Raw genomic sequence first — 16,978 nt, forward strand, 5'->3', positions numbered from 1 at the left:
TGCCATGAATGTCACTGGTTGGGTCCTCAGCAGATGTGATTCATCCAGGGCTCCTGGTTGGGGAATATTGACTGACATTGTGTGGACACACTCATCTACGACTGTTTTTATGTACTCCGTGACGTCTGAGGCGTGTTCATTCAGATCCTCTGATGAGTCCTTGAACATGGCCCAGTCTACCAACCTGAACAATCCATGGCCACCTCTCTGACTCCTGCAACCTCCTCTGTTGTCATTATCAATGACACACACTCAGCGGCTACTTTATAGGTACACCTGTACGTTAGTGCAAATATCTAATTAGCCAATCAGGTAACTCAATGCATAAAAAACGTGCAGACATGGTCAAGACGTTCAGTTGTTCTTCAGACCAAACATCAGAATTGGGAAGAAATGCGATGTAAGTGATTTCAACTGTGGAATGATTGTTGGTGCTAGATGAGGTGATTTGAGTATCACAGAAACTGCTGATACCCTGGAATTCATGCACTACAGTCCCTAGATTTTACAGGGAAGGGTGCAAAGAGCAAAAAACATCCTGAGAGTGGTGGCTCTGTGGGTGAAAATGCCTCGTTAGTGTGAAAGATCAGAGTAGAATGGTCAGACTGGTTCAAGCTGACAGGAAAGTGACAGTAACTCAAGTAACCATCTGTTACAACAGTGATATGCAGAAGAGCATCTCTGAATTCATAAGCTGTTGAGGCTTGAAGTGAACGGGTCACAGCATCAGAAGACCATGAACATACACTCAGTGGCCATCTTATTAGGTACAAGAGGTAGTTAATAAAGTGCCCACTGAGTATATGCTATGAAATCTGTTGTTTTGTGGAAGCAATACATTAAAAATTGCTGTAAGAGTATAAAAAGTAAGTAATGCAAAAAAGTAGTGTTCATGGGTTCATGGATCATTTAGAAATCTGATGGCAGAGAGGAAGAAGCCGTATCTAAAGCAGTGAGTGTGTGTCTTCAGGCTCCTGTACTTAATGAATACACTGCCTCAGTATTCACCAGTGAAAATGTCCTTGGCAGTTGTGGAGATGACTTAAAGTGGACTGAAACACTTGAGTGCATAGACATTAAGAAAGAGGATGTGCTGGAATTTTTGAAAGGTCCTAAGTTAGGTAAGTCACTGCGACCAAACAAGATGTACCCCCGACTACTGTGGGGAGTGAGTGAGGAGATTGCTGAGTCTCTGGTGATGATCTTTGCATCACCAATAGGGACGGGAGAAGTACCAGAGGATTGGAAGGTTGCAAACGTTGTTTCCTTGTTCAAGAAAGGGAGTAGAGATAACCCAGGAAATTATAGACCAGTGAGTCTGAATTCAGTGGTGGGCAAGTTATTGGAGATGATCCTGAGATCCTGAGAGGCAGGATTTATGAGCATTTGGAGAGACATAGCCTGATTAGGGATAGTCAGCATGGTATTGTCAAGGGCCGGTCATGCCTTACAAACCTGATCAAATTCTTTGTGGATGTAACAAAACACATTAATGAAGGTAGAGTAGTGGATGTAGTGTATATGGATTTCAGTAAGGCATTTGATAAGGTTCCCCATGCGAGACTCATTCAGAAAGTAAGGAGGCATGGGATCCAAGGAGACCTTTCTTTGTAGATCCAGAATTAGCTTGACTATAGAAGGCAAAGGGTGGTTGTAGATGGTTCGTATTTGCATGGAGGTCGGTGATCAGAGTTGTTCCACAAGGATCTGTTCTGGGGCCCCTCCTCTTTGTGACTTTTATAAATGACCTGGATGAGGAAGTAGAAGGGTGTGTTAGAAAGTTTGCTGATGATACAAAAGTTGGAGGTGTTGTGGATAGTCTGGTGGGCTGTCAAAGGTTACAGCGGGACTTTGATAGGTTGCAGAACTGGGCTGAGAAGTGGCAGATGGAGTTCAACCCAGATAAGTGTGAAGTGGTTCATTTTGGTAGGTCAAATGAGAGGGCCTTGATCGTGTTGATAGCCAGAGGCTTTCTCCCAGGGCTGAAATGGCTAACACGAAGGGGTATAGTTTTAAGGTGCTTGGAAGCAGGTACGAGGGTGATGTCAGAGGTAAGTTTTTTACACAGAGAGTGATGGGTGTGTGGCATACACTGCCAGTGAAGGTGGTAGAGGCAGATGTAATAGGGTCTTTTAAGAGACTCTTAGATAGGTATATGGAGCTTAGCAAAATAGAGGGCTATGTGGTTGGGAAATTCTAGGCAGTTTCTAGAGCAGGTTACATGGTTGGTACAACATTGTGGACTGAAGGGCTTTTGGTGTGCTGTAGACTTCCTAAGTTCAATGTTCCATTTTCATCCCTGATGTTAGTAATGTTCTGGATGATGAGGGTCCTTTATGATGGAAGCTAACTTCCTAAGGCACCCTGTTCCGAAGATGTTGTTGTCGGTGATGTGGCCAGTGCCACGATGGAGTTAATTGGGTTTGTAGCCTTCTGCAGCTTTTTCCGATCTTGTACAGTGGCTCCTGCACACTAGACGGTGATCCCACCAGTAAGAATGCTCTCCACGGTACTTTGGGAGAAATTTGCTAGGGTATTTAGTGACACACCAAACTTCCTCAAACTCCTAATGAAGCAGCCAAGCAATATTTCTAAAAGCTCAAATAACATACTGAGTCAACCCAAAGACAGTCCAGACACAGGACTTGCACTTGCTAGGTTTCCAATCTATGAAATCTCTTTTGCCGTTTTCTCCTTTGGATGGAGAATTTTCTATATGTGTAGCAATTCGTAAACAGAGACAAATAAAGACAAAAGATAAGGATTAAAAATTAGATTAGATTAGATTATGAGGACACACAGACCTCTTTTATTGTCATTTAGTAATTCATGCATTAAGAAATAATATAATGTTCTTCCAGAATGATATCACGGAAACACATGACAAACCAAGACTGAAAAACTGACAAAAACCACATAATTATAACGTATAGTTACAACAGTGCAAAACAATACCATAATTTGATAAAGAACAGACCATGGGCATGGTAAAAGTCTCAAAGTCTCTCGAAAGTCCCATCATCTCACGCAGACGGTGAACCTCCAGCGCCGCAAACTTGGCGATGCAGCACCCCGGAAGCATCCGACCACAGTCGGACTCCGAACCCGTCCGAAAACTCCAAGCCTCCGACCGGCTCTCAGACACCGAGCACCGAGCACCATCTCTGCCGAACACTTCGACCCCATCTCTGGCAACAGGCAATAGGCAAAGCCGAGGATTTGGGGCCTTCTCCTCCGGAGATTCTCGATCGCACAGTAGCAGCTGCAGCGAAGCAAGCATTTCAGAAGTTACTCCAGGTGTTCCTCCGTGCTTCTTCACGTCTGTCTCCATCAAATCAGGATTGTGCACGGCATCCTACTTCACAAATACGATATCATTCAGAATGGCCGCGCACGCTGCGTCGTGCCGCCATCTTATCCTCCCTCCTAGCAGCTTTATTTGTCAAACATACATTGAGACATTGGAACATGCAGTGAAATGCATCAACGACCAGCAGAGACTGAGGATGTGCTGGGGCCAGACCATAGTGTCACCATGTTTCTGGTGCCAGTATAGAATGCCCACAGCTTACTAACCCTAACCTGGACGTTGTTGGAATGTGGGAGGAAAGATCCACACACTGCAGTGCGATAGGAAACACCGGCAAATGGGACTGGCTCAAATGGCAGTCTTGGTCTGTGTGGATCAGTTGGGCCAAAGGGCCCATTTCCATATTGTATGACTCCATGGAAAAGAATTAGTTCCATGTACACAACACCCAATGACCCTCTTAATTCCTTTAAACCTCTCTCCTCTCACCAGAAACTTGCACCCTCTAGTTCAAGCTAACCTACCCTGGGAAAAAAAATAATTTAACTATCTATCTCATCTGTGACCACCAGACCTCAACTCCTAGAGTTCTAGTTTCAGGAAAAGTAGAGGAGGGTTGACCCAAACACAGAGCAGTGGAGATGATTTAGTGGTGAGCGATAATTTTAATAGTGAACTGCAAAATATCAAGCCACGAATGGTCATGAACAAGAGAGAACAGATACTTAACTCAATGAGGCAACTGAGGGCTAGGAACAACTGTTTGAGGCTGGCTGGCTTGATTGGTGAACCAAGGACTGTGGGTGCGAGCTGGGTTTAAATAGGTTGCAGGTGACAAGTTGGAAACGAGTGACCGACGACTCCTGTTAGCTGGGTGGAGACTGTGAGGTGCCCACTTGTGCAGGCCTGACACTGATTGACTTTCACAGTTGATCTCAATCCTGTTATCACCTCAGGCAAATTTCTTAGCTGTTCTCTGAACCACCAGTTTGGGTGTCTTCCATACATTTACTAACCATGATTCTGATATTCTCATCTAAATCATTAGACAATCCAATTATATAATATCCCAAAAAATAGCCTTTCAGCAATGCAGACAAGTTGAACCAGGATTTCAGCTATAATTGGCTGACCTAGATTTATTTATCAGAAAATTATTGTCACATGCCTGCATTAATGAGTACAGATTACACTCTGAATGTTGGCTTTCTTGGAGTCAATGAGGCAATTGTGGATGCGTCCTACAATATTCCAATGCTGAGCACTTTGTACAAGTGGCAGAGGAATGGATTCCCATCCTTTTAGGGTTTATTATGGGTTGTGCAAAGTTAGGCTTTCGGTTCCCTGTGCCATTGTTACATTGTAACAGTTCTGTAAAAGAATGAATAGTATTCATGCATATTTATTCAGTTCCCAAGCACAATTAGTACTCACCTTCAGAATGATGCAGTTACTTATGTACTATAAAAAAATCTTGTTTCAGTATTTGTCTTTAGTATTTGTACAGAGATCATGTTGTTAAGTCTGGTGGGAGCACAGGATGTTGGGAATGCTGACGGTGGAGTGTCGGGGCAGGGAAGTGGAGAGTGGGTACAGACACACCCAGCCCCGAGACACCAGGCAAGGTCATTTGATTCCAAATAATTGGTTTATTGATCCTTACAGAATGTGTCTCTGCTCCTTCCCCTCTCCCTTCCCCTTTTCTAAACTACGATTCCCCTCTCCCTGCCCCTTCCCACACTCAGTCCACAAAAGACACCCATATCGGAATTAGGTTTATCATCACTTACATGTCATGAAATTTGTTCCTTTTGTTCAGCAGCAGTACAGTGTAATGCATAAAATTACTACAGTGCTTAGGCACTATGGCCATATATATGTACCCTAAGACTTCTGCACAGTATATACCGTATATGTGCAGTATTGTATATAAGGAATGGAATTCCGTAATTATTTATTAGTTATTATTTACTATTTTATACTTTGAGCATTTAAATTTAGGAAAGTGAATTAACCTCGCTTGTTCCGGTTTCCCCCCACATTCCAAAGACGTATGGGTTAGGGGTAGTCAGCTGTGGGCAAGCGATGTTGATGACGGAAGCGTGACAATACTTGTGGGCTGCCTCCAGCATATCCTCAGACTGTGTTGGTTGTTGACACAAACAATGCACTTAGATGGTGAGAAATAAATATCATAATAAAGAATTGTTTATTCAAGATTGTGATGAGAAGATATTTCTTCAAGCAGCATTTCGCTTTCTTGGAGGCTCTTTTACTCAATGTTAAAGATCAAAGTTTACTTAATGTCATTTCCAGTACGCAAGTGTAAAGGAGTATGAAATAATTAGTACTCCAGATTTGATGCAGCACAAAAACAATACCAAAAAAACCACAATAAGGTAAAGAACACAATGATTTTAAAAAGCACAATAAAAATAAATCCATAAGATAGCTTATATACATTGATTGTATGTCCATAAGGTGACGCTGGGCACAGGAGTATCTGTATGAAGAAGATGGCAGCAGCGAACAAACCAACCAAAGGCAACATCCTTCAGAAAGTTCATGAAATGACTTTTTGTTTTTCTTTAACCTCATTTACTTCTTCTTCTTTGAAATACGACTCTGCTACTGTTGGAGTCTGTGATTTACATTCTGACGCTGTGCTTTTGGGCCAGTTGAGTGATCTGGCGCTTTTCTATCTCCAAGGGAGTTCAGTGAGTTTGGAGCAGAGGGTGCGACCTGGAGGCCAAGAAAATTGGAGACGAGGCACGAGCTATGATCGACTGCATTTCTCGCCAATTATAGCGTCATGCAAGATTGAAATGAACGAGGACAAGAGTGGAGGGCGAGTGTGCATTCAGCATGGTCTGCCTGGGTTTGACCAGTTTCTCTCTCTCTCTCACTCTTGCTCGCTGCTCCCAGAGGAAGATGCCTACGTTTCACTGGTGTCACATCCTCTCGCTTTACGCTGCTGGAGGATGGTACCAGAGTCTAAGATATTGGGCAATGTTTAATCGATGTGGTTTGAGGATTGGACACTGCAGTTTATGTATATGTGCTTCTGGTTTTTAATTGCTCCTTTTTTTTAAATTGCTGTTTAATGTGATTTCGATCAGAGTGTACTGGCTCTATGACCAGCAAATGACACAGCGTGAAATTGAAATGAACTGCACTAAACTGAATATTCCTGGCCTGTTTTGGTGACTCTGTGGTTTAATATTTAATGTTCAGTGTTTTTCGCTAGTTTTTTGCACGTTGGGTGTTGGATGTTTCTGTTGACCAGGGGCCATGACCTCATTTCGTGGCTGCCCGTGGGAAGACGAATCTCAGGGTTGCATCATGCATGCATGCTTTGATAACAAACGTACACTGAACTTTGAACTTTGAACTTTGACTGCACATATAGTGACTGGGGCAGGAGATGATACAGTCGTGGTGGCTGGAGGTGTGGATAAGTGGATCAGCTTTACGCCTTGGGGAAAGTAACTGTTTCGGAGTCTGGTGGTCCTGGCATGGACAGAGATGACAAGATTTTTGGATTTTCAGGGAATCAGGTGACATGGAATTAGTGTAGAAAAGACATGCCAAGTAAAAAAATATCGACCGCAGTCTCACTGAACGGAAGAGCGGGTGGTGGACTGAATGATTACTGCTGCTTCTAGTTCTAATGTACTTAAGACTGCATTATATGTCAAATGACAGAGCAAGTTATGGTGCAATCTGAGGCAATTGTCCAAACAATTCATTTGGATGTATATTTTGAAAAGTAGGACTATTATTTGAATGGCTCTTTTTATGGCTCCAGGGCGTATTGAAGTGCTTCACAACCAATGGAAATGCGGAGACTGTTGTAATGTGGGAAATGCGGTAAAAAGCAATATCTACAAATAGCAATTTGATACAAATTGCATTTAGGATCTTTGCTCCACAGGCTTGTTCATTCCACACTCAGTGGCCACTTTATTAGGTACACCTGTACACCTGCTCATTGATGCAAATCTGTAATGAGCCAATCATGTGGCAGCAACTCAATGCATGCAGACATGGTCAAGGGGTCCAGTTGTTATTCAGAACAAACATCAGAATGGAGAAGGAATGTGATCTAAGTAAGTTTGACACTGGAATGATTGTTGGTGCCAGGCGGGGTGGTTTGAGTATCTCAGAAACTGCTGCACTTCTGGGATTTTTATGCACGACAGTGTCTAAAGTCTACAAGGCAGCATCTATGGGAAGCAGTAGACAGTTGATGTTTCAGGCTGACAGCCTTTATCAGGACTGATGGGAGGTCTCAGCCAGAGACATCGACCATTTACTCTTTTCCATCGATGCTGCCTGACCTGCTGAGTTCCACAGCATTTTGTGTCTGTTGCTTTGGATTTCCAGCATCTGCAGATTTTCTCTTATTTGTGAGTCTCTGGAGTTTACAGGGGATGGTGCAAGAAACAAAAAACATCCTGACGAAGGGTCTCGGCCTGAAACGTCGACTGCGCCTCTTCCTATAGATGCTGCCTGGCCTGCTGCGTTCACCAGCAACTTTGATGTGTGTTGCTTGAATTTCCAGCATCTGCAGAATTCCTGTTGTTTACATCCAGTAAAGTGCAGTTCTGTGGGCAAGATCACCTTGTTAATGAGAGAGAGGTCAGAGGAGAATGGCCAGACTGGTTCAAGGAAGGTGACAGTAACTCAGATAACCACTCATTACAACAGTGTCGTGCAGAAAGGCATCTCTGAGCACACATCTTGAAGAGGATGGGTTCCAACGGCAGAAGACCACAGCAGGTTCCACTCCTATACCTAATAAAGTGTATGTTATTAAACTTTTCCGTTCAGTGAATGCTGCTTTTCAGCTGAGGAAATACTGACACCTAGTGGTGAAACTCAGAACATTATGTTCAATTTTGTTTGGCTCTTTCGACTGAGGATGGTGAGATGAGAAAAAGAGGTCGTAAGTGTAAGGTGAAAGGTAAAATATTTAAGGTGGTGACTTCTGGAGGTGAGCATTAGGGCATCTAATTCCAGGGGAGTTTTCAATTATACCACTCTAATCAGCAGTTTAAAAATATCAGACACAGTTACGAACCCACAGGTTTCATTTACTGTGGACTGACACTTTAAGAGCGCCTAAGTGAGGCGGGACTATGATGTCAGTCACAGGCTGCTGCAAACTTAAACTCAGATATAGAGAGTGAACTTCAGTCGAAAGAGGGAGAGAGAGAGAGAGAGAGACTGGGGAAGCCGGTAGCTTCAGCTTGTCACAGCTGAGGCTTGGAACTTTCTTATGCTCACTACTACTGCTACTATGTCGACTCGGGCCTAGGGGGCCGGTGTCGGGCACGATGACAAACTCTCCTCTTCTCCCTGTCCCTCATCAGTGTGTTCAGTTCATCTACATTAGCCGCGCCGCTGTTTTTTAGGAGTGTGTTGACCATAGTCTTGGGAGGGCGCCCATGGTTCATCCTCCCGTGCTTGGACTCCTATATGATGACTAGGCTGGCTGATAGCTTGGGGTAGCGTAGACAGTGCCCCGCTAGTTGCAGTCTTCTCGCCTCGATTTTAGTGGTGAGCATCGGTAGGTTGTTATAGAGCTCGACGTTCGTCATGTGCTGTTGCCAACTCACGTCAAGAGCCATCCAGAACATTCGTGTATAGCAACCATCTGGAGACTTTCACATCGTCTTGGGGAGTGTCCACGTCTCGCATCCATACGTGAGAATGGACTCTATGATGGCTATGAAATACTATTTTTAAGCCCTCTGGTCAGGTTCGACTTCCTATACCCACAAGGGTGGGTTAAACATTGGCACGGAGCACATAACGAATGTGGGACTGTCACTTCATACGATCCATAGGAGTGGATTTTTGGGTTATCTTGTGGGAACACTTTTGTAACCCTTACCTGGGTATGTTGTGTGGTAACCACTGGAAGATGATATTCCTGTGACAGGTCACCTCCGGTGATATTTCACATGTGGATTTGGAACAAGACAAGACCTTGGTGACTGTTATCTCGTTTTACCAGCGTGGAACCTGTGGAATACTTCATACTTACCTTTTCTCTATGTTTCACCTTGGATTACAAATATCTCTCTCCCATCATTTATTTCATGCATTACTGAACTTTCCTACTTCACCATCTCAAGACTCTCAGCCTTATTCCCCCAAGCTCAATAGTTTGGGAGTTATATTTACACACATATCTACACGTAACACTGTTAACTTTTGTTTATCTTGGTTGAGTTACTATATTATAAGTAGTTACTAATAAAGATAGTGGTTTTAATATCGAAACCTGACTCAGCATGAAATCTCTTGGTGCTGGTTTGTTTCTAAAACGTTACCGTTCATAACATGCGCAAATAAAAATTCTTTTAATTTTATGAAGTCAATATATTCAAAGGGATCTGGGAATACAGAACTGTCATTCTCTGCAAGAGGAGTCACAGGTAGATAGGGTCATAACAAGAAGTTTTTTGGCACATCGGCCTTCATAAATTAGACTATTGAGTACAGGATTTGGGATGCTATGCTGAAGAAATTGTATAGGATATTGGAGAGGTCAAATTTGGAGTATTACATGCATTTCGGATCACCTACCTACAGGGAAGATATAATTAAGATTGCAGGAGTGCAGAGAAACTTTACAAGGATGTTGCCAGGACTTGGGGACCTGAGTTACAGGGAAAGATTGAGTAGGTTCGGACTTTGTTCCCTGCAGTGCAGGAGACTGAGGAGAGATTTAACAGAGGTATACAAAATAGGGGCACAGAAAGGGTGAATACAAGCTGACTTTTTCCACTGAGGAGGGCAAGACCAGAACTAGAGTTCATAAATTAAGGGTGAAAGGTGAACTATTTAAGGGGAACATAAGGGAGCATGTCTTCACTCAGAGGGAGGTGAGTGTGTGGAATGAGTGGCCGGTGGAAGCAGCGGATGCGGGTTCAATTGCATCATTTAGGAGAAGTTTGGAAAAGTGCATGGATGGGAGAGATATAGAGGCTATAGTTCAGGTGTGGGTCAATGGGACAAAGCAGAATGACAGTTCAACATGGACTAGATGGGCCGAAGGGGCTGTTTCTGTGCTGTACCGCTCCATGATTCTATGACCCTACTCTGTAAAATCATATTCAACATTGTAATTCTAGCAGGATTTCTATATGCATAAAAAGCTGGAGGAGATTTGGCATTAATAGAATTTAAAACCAAAGACTTTAATAAGGCACTGGTCAGACCACACTTTGAGGATTGTGAGCAGTTTTGGGCCCCTTATCTAAAAAAGGATGTGGTAGCATTGGAGAGGGTCCATGGGAGGTTCAGGAGAATGATTATGGGAATGAAAGAGTTAACGTATGAGGAGCATTTGATGGCTTTGGGCCTGCACTCATTGGAGTTTAGAAGAATGAGGGCGATCTCACTAAAATCTATGAACTTTGAAAGGCCGAGATAGAGTGGATGTGGAGAGTGTCTTTCCTATAGTGGGGGAGTCTAGGACTAGAGGACAGAGACTCAGGATAGAGGGATGCCCATTTAGAATGGTGATGAGGAGGAATTTATTCAGCCAGAGGGTGGTGAATCTGTGGAATCCGTTGCCACAGACGGTTGTGGAGATCAAGTCAATGGGGAGATTTAAATCAGAAGTTAATAGGTTCTTGTTTAGTCAGGACATCAAGGGCAATGGGGAGAAGGCAGATAAATGGGGTTGAGAGGGATAGTAAATCAACCATGATGGAATGGCAGAGCAGACTCGATGGGCCAAATGGCCTAGTTCTGCTTCTATGCCTTATGGTTTTAATATGATGAAACGGCTGGTTTCAGTCATAATTTCATTGTTTTAAAATGAGATTTGGAATCTCAGGTCTACAAGTTTGCAGATGATGCATCTGCAGTGAGCCATACCTCAGATAATGATGAGCCAGAGTATAGGAAGGAGATAGTGAGCTTAGATAGTAGCATAGTAACATGCGATACATGAACCTTTCCCTCAATGTCCACAAAACCAAAGAGCTGGTCATTGGCTTCAGGAAGGGTTGTGTGGCACACACCACTGTTTACATCAACACTCCTGATGTCTACAGGTTTGAGAGTTTCAAGTCCCCAAGAGCAAACTTCACTCATCCAACCACATAGACACCACAGCCAAGAAAGCTCACCAATGGCTCTATTTCCTTTGGAAATATGGAATGTCAAATTAAGGCATATTGTGAGGTCTCCTTAATTCTCTCTAATCTTATAACTTTGCCCCTTCACTCAAGACTGTCACTAGTGGAAACATCTCGATATCTACTCTATCGAGTCCCTTTTGGTTGCTACATGTTTCAATGATGTCAGACATCATTTTTCCTATGCAAAGAATAAATGTCTAAATTTATTAGCGGTTTATGATAGGACATCTGTCTTTTCCCAGGGATAAGAAGAGAATATCTCATCTGGACATCTTCAGTGCAAGGTATCTGAATCAGGATCATTCATCACTGACATATGTTGTGAGATTTGTTGTCAAATCTGTTGTGAAGTATATTGTACAACATTGCAAGACCTAAAAGTTATTATAAGTTGCAAAAAAAGTGGAAATGAGGAATAAAATCATAAGATATGGGAGTAGAATTAGGCCATTCGGCCCATCAAATCCGTACCATTCCATCATGGTTGCGTTATTACCTCTCTCAACCCTATTCTTCTGCCTTTTCATGACTAATCAAGAACCTATCATCCTCCACTTTAAATATACCGAATGGCTTGACCTCCACGGCCATCTGTGGAAATGAATTCCACTGATTCGCCAGCCTCTAGCTAAAGAAATTCCTTCTCAATTCTGTTCTAAATGGGCAGCCCTCTATTCTGAGGCTGTGTCCTCTGGTGCTAGATGCCCCCACTATAGAAAACATCTACATCCACTCTATCTGGAACTTTCAATATTTAAAAACAAGAGAAAATATGCTGGTGGACCAGATGAACTGCACCCTAGGGTTCTGAAAGAGGTAGCAGTAGAGATTGTGGAGTCATTAGAAATGATCTTTCAAAAATCATTGGACTCTGGCATGGTACCAGAGGACAGGAAAACTGCAAATGTCACTCCATTCTTTAAGAAAGGAGGAAGGTCGCAGATAGGAAAGTATAAACCAGTTAGCCTGGCCTCAGTAGTTGGGAAGATGTTGGAGTGAATTGTTAAGGATGAGATTATGAAGTACCTGGTGACACAAAACAAGACAGGAGAAAGTCAGAATGCTTTCCTTAAGGGAAAATCTTGCCTGATGAACCTGTTGGAATTCTTTGTGGAGATTACACATAGGATAAATAAAGGGGGTGCAGTGGACATTGTATTTTCAGATTTTCAGCAGGCCTTTGACAAGGTGCCACACATGAGGTTAATTACCAAGTTATGAGTCCATGGTATTACAGGAAATTTACTAGCGTAGCTAGAGCATTGGCTGATTGGTAGGAGGCAGCATATGGGAATAAAAGGATTCTTGGGAGTCCTTGTGCAGAACACTCTAAAGGTTAACTTGCAGGTAGAGTCGGTGATGACGAAGACAAATGCAATGTTAGCACTTATTTCAAGAGGTCTAGGATACTGAGCAGAGATGTGATGCTGAGGCTTTATAAGGCACTGGTCAGACCACACTTGGAGTATTGTGAACAGTCTTGGGCCCCTTAGCTTAGAAAAGTTGTGCTGGCATTGGAGAGGGTTCAAAGGGGTTCACAAGGATGATTCCTGGAATAAAAGGGTTACTACACGAGGAACGTTTGATAGCTCTGGGTCTGTACTCACTGGAATTTAGAAGGATGAGGAGGGATCTCACTGAAACCTTTTGAATGTTGAAAGGCCTGGACAGAGTAGATGTGGAAAGGATGCTTCCCTTGGTGGGGGAGTCTAGGACAAGAGGGCACAGCCTCAGGATAGAGGGGCATCTATTTAAAACAGAGATGCGGAGAAATTTCTTCAGTCAGAGGATGGTGAATTTGTGGAATTTGTTACCACAGGGAGCTATCGAGACCAGGTCGTTTGGGTTCATTTAAGGCAGAGCTTGATAAGTTCTTGACTGGACATGCCATCAAATGTTACAGCTGAAGAGTGGGGTTGAGGGGGGCAGAAAATTATTATCCAAGACTGAATGGCAGAACAGACTAGATGTGCCAAATGGCCTAATTCTGCTCCTATGTCTTATGATCTTATGGTCTTCGAACATCAGAATAGTGTTCATGGGTTCACAGGCCATTCAGAAATCTGATACTAGAGAGAAAGGCACTGTTCTGAATGCATTGAGAGTGGGTCTTCAGGCTCCTTTGCCTCCTCCTCAATGGTGGGAATGAAATAAGGGGACCAAAATTGTACAGTACTCCAGCCCCTGTCTTTCTTCCAAAACAATATTTTTCTTTTTCACCATGGATGGTCCCAAACCCAGCTACAAAAGGAGGAGGCTTGGGCGTAGAGATTGCAACGCCATCCCATAAAGCCCAGAGCAACAAAAACTACAACAGAAGCTCCAAAAACCCTCGAAGGATCTTTGCCAAGAAGATGCTTGAAGTGGTGTGGTGAAAGCCACAATTCTGTGGAAGCCACAGGGCTGACTGACCTTCTCTTATCCAGGAGAGATCTGCCCAGGACAGAGGATTCTGGTGAGCTGCTTTTGGCAGCCCAGGCTTCAGTAGGGGTGGTGGGCTGAAGTAAAAAGTTGAGCTTAAGTTCCAAACCAATGGTAGTAATGGTCAGTATATCATTTGTGTTCTCCATTACATGCTGCATCTGCATGTTAACATCTCTTCCCTCAGATCTTATAACATCTACATTCTTCTCTCTCTATCTAATTAATAGCCTGCCTGTTGATTTCCCTATTGAAATGCCTGGCCTCACACTTCTCTAAATGTGGGTCAGTAAATGAGGATCTATCCTGGGCCCAGCATACTGATGCAATTACAAAGAAGGCATGACAGCGGCTATATTTTATTAACGGTTTGAGAAGAATTGGTATGTCACCAAAGTGACTTGCAAATTTCTACAGACGTGCTGTGAAGAGCATTATAACTGGTTGCATCACCGTCTGGTATGGAGGGGTCGCTGCACAGGGCCACTAAAAGCTGTAGAAAGTTGTAAACTCAGCCAGCTCTATCACGGGAACCGGCTTTGAGGACACCTTCAAAAGATGATGCCCCACAAAGGCAGCGTCCATCATTAAGGACCCCCATCACCTAGGACATGCCCTCTTCTCATTGCTACCATCAAGGAGGAGGTACAGGACCCTGAAAACACACACTCAATCTTTCATTGGAGAATACCCTCCACCGTACATCAGTAGAAATTGGCAAGAGTCTTTAGTGACATACCAAATATCCTCAAGCTCCTACAAAATATGCCTTCTTCATGATTGTATCAATGGGTTGAGCCCAGCACAGACCTGCAGAGATGTTGACACCCAGGAACTTGATCTGCTCACCCTTTCCACTGCTGACCCCTCATTGAGTGTTCCCCCAACCTCACCTGCTTGAAGTCCGCAACTGGATCCTTGGTCTTCATTAACGATGGGCTATAGTGTATAGTCCATTAGTTTAATGATGAGATGTTGGGATGAATACACAATCACATTTAATGGGATAGGTTTAAGGGGCTGAATGGCTTTTTCATGGTGGTATACTTCCAGCATACGCAGGGAATAAAAATTGAAATGCATATATTTTCATGAGGAAATTATTATAAATAAGAAAAGCAGAAATTTGGAAATGAACTAACATTATCTCTTGCACCAACTTGCAGCTGGCTGCAGGGAATTATTGACAGAGACTGAGGAATGACTGGACTTCCTCCCCTAGTGAATTGCACAAGAGAGATCTAATGAGAAGAACTTAAATGGGGGTATGGAAGAATCGCCTCAAAGCACTCTAGGGATGGAAGATGTAGCGGAGTTATATTCTGTGCCGGATGTCAGCAGTTGGTCTGATGGCAATGTTTATTCATGGATGCAGAAAAAAAATTCAGTAACTAAAAAAAAGATGTTTTTTTTTCCCAAATGCAATTACGAGAGAAGGCATTTCCCGTGTGATAGTTTCTCTACATTGTGGTTATCACACAGGTCAGATCTACTCTGTTTGCAGAACACAAGTTAAGTGATAATTCACACTGAGTATTTAGAAATCCTATATCCTGTGCACTCCTATCATCAAATAGTAAATTCCCTATCAAAGTATCTTATCATTTGGCTAATTCCTACAGAAGTACCATGGAGAGCATTCTGACTGGGACGGAGGCTCCAAAGCACAGGATCAGAAAAAGCTGCAGAGGGTTTTCAACTCAGCCAGTCCGTTATGGGCACAGACCTCCCCATCACTGAGGACATCTTCAGTAGGTGACCCACCAAGAAGCCTCATGAAGGATGCTCACCATCCACACAGGACATGTCCTCTTGACATTAGTATCATTAGGGATGGGATACAGGGGCTTCAAAGCACACACTCAACATTTTAGAAACAGGCTCTTTCCATCTGCCATGAGATTTGTGAATGGTCCATGAACCCATCAACACAATGTCACAATTTTGCTCTCTCTTTGCACAACTTATTTGTTTAATATTATAATTCTTATTATAACCTATGGTATTTTTTATGTCCTTCACTGTACTGCTGCCTCAAAACAAAAAATTGATGAGATATGTCAGTGATAATACACTTGATTTGGATCCATGTGACAAACGAAATATGCTTCATCTAATTGTACACTGCAGTCCTTTGATCGTGTGGATCAGTCCCCTCCTCTTCAGTGAGCGTACTCTTCACCATCACATCCCACACACTCGGTGGCCACTTTATTAGCTACACTTGTACGCCTGCTTGTTAATGCAAATATCTCATCAGGCAACTATCGATGTATAAGAGCATGTAGACATGGTCAGGAGGTTCTGTAGCTGTCAAGACCAAACACCAGAATGGGGAAGAAAAGTGACTTTAGGCTTGGAATGATCTTTGGTGCCAGACGGGATGGTTTGAGTATCTCAGAAACTGCTGATCTCCTGGGATTTTCATGCACAACAGTCTCTAGAGTTTACAGAGAATGGTGCAAAAAAACAAAGAATAAAAACATCCAGTGTGTGGCAGTTCTATGGGTAAAAATGCCTTGTTAATGAGAGATCAGATGAGAATGGCCAAACTGGTTCAAGCTGGCAGGAAGGCGACAATAACTGATGTAACCATATGTTACAACAGTGGCGTGTGGAAGAACATCTCTGAATCCTTGCAGCAAATGGGTTACAGCAGCAGAGGACCATGAGCATACACTCAGTGGCCACTTTATTAGGTACTGAGTGTATAAAATCCAAGCAAGCATAGGAAAGTCAACCTACAAGGAAAACACTAGAAAAAATGACAATTCTGCAACAGTATCTACCTGCTGCACACTGCCATTGATGAGGATAATGCTGTTCTTGGACCCTCATCTTCCCATTAGCTGTTTAATTGTTGGCAACCATTTGCAAATAGATGTGGCATCCATGTCATTAAAGCATAGCTCTGTCTGCTGCATTCTCATTTTGCTGGTTATTAGTTTACTTTACTTTATTGTCGCCAAACAATTGACACTAGAGCGTACAATCATCACAGCAATATTTGATTCTGCGCTTTGCGCTCCCTGGAGTACAAATCAATAGTAAATAGTAAAAATTTAAGTTATAAATCATAAGTAGA

Source organism: Mobula hypostoma, chromosome 2 (assembly GCF_963921235.1).
Source record: "Mobula hypostoma chromosome 2, sMobHyp1.1, whole genome shotgun sequence".
Lineage (NCBI taxonomy): Eukaryota > Metazoa > Chordata > Chondrichthyes > Myliobatiformes > Myliobatidae > Mobula > Mobula hypostoma.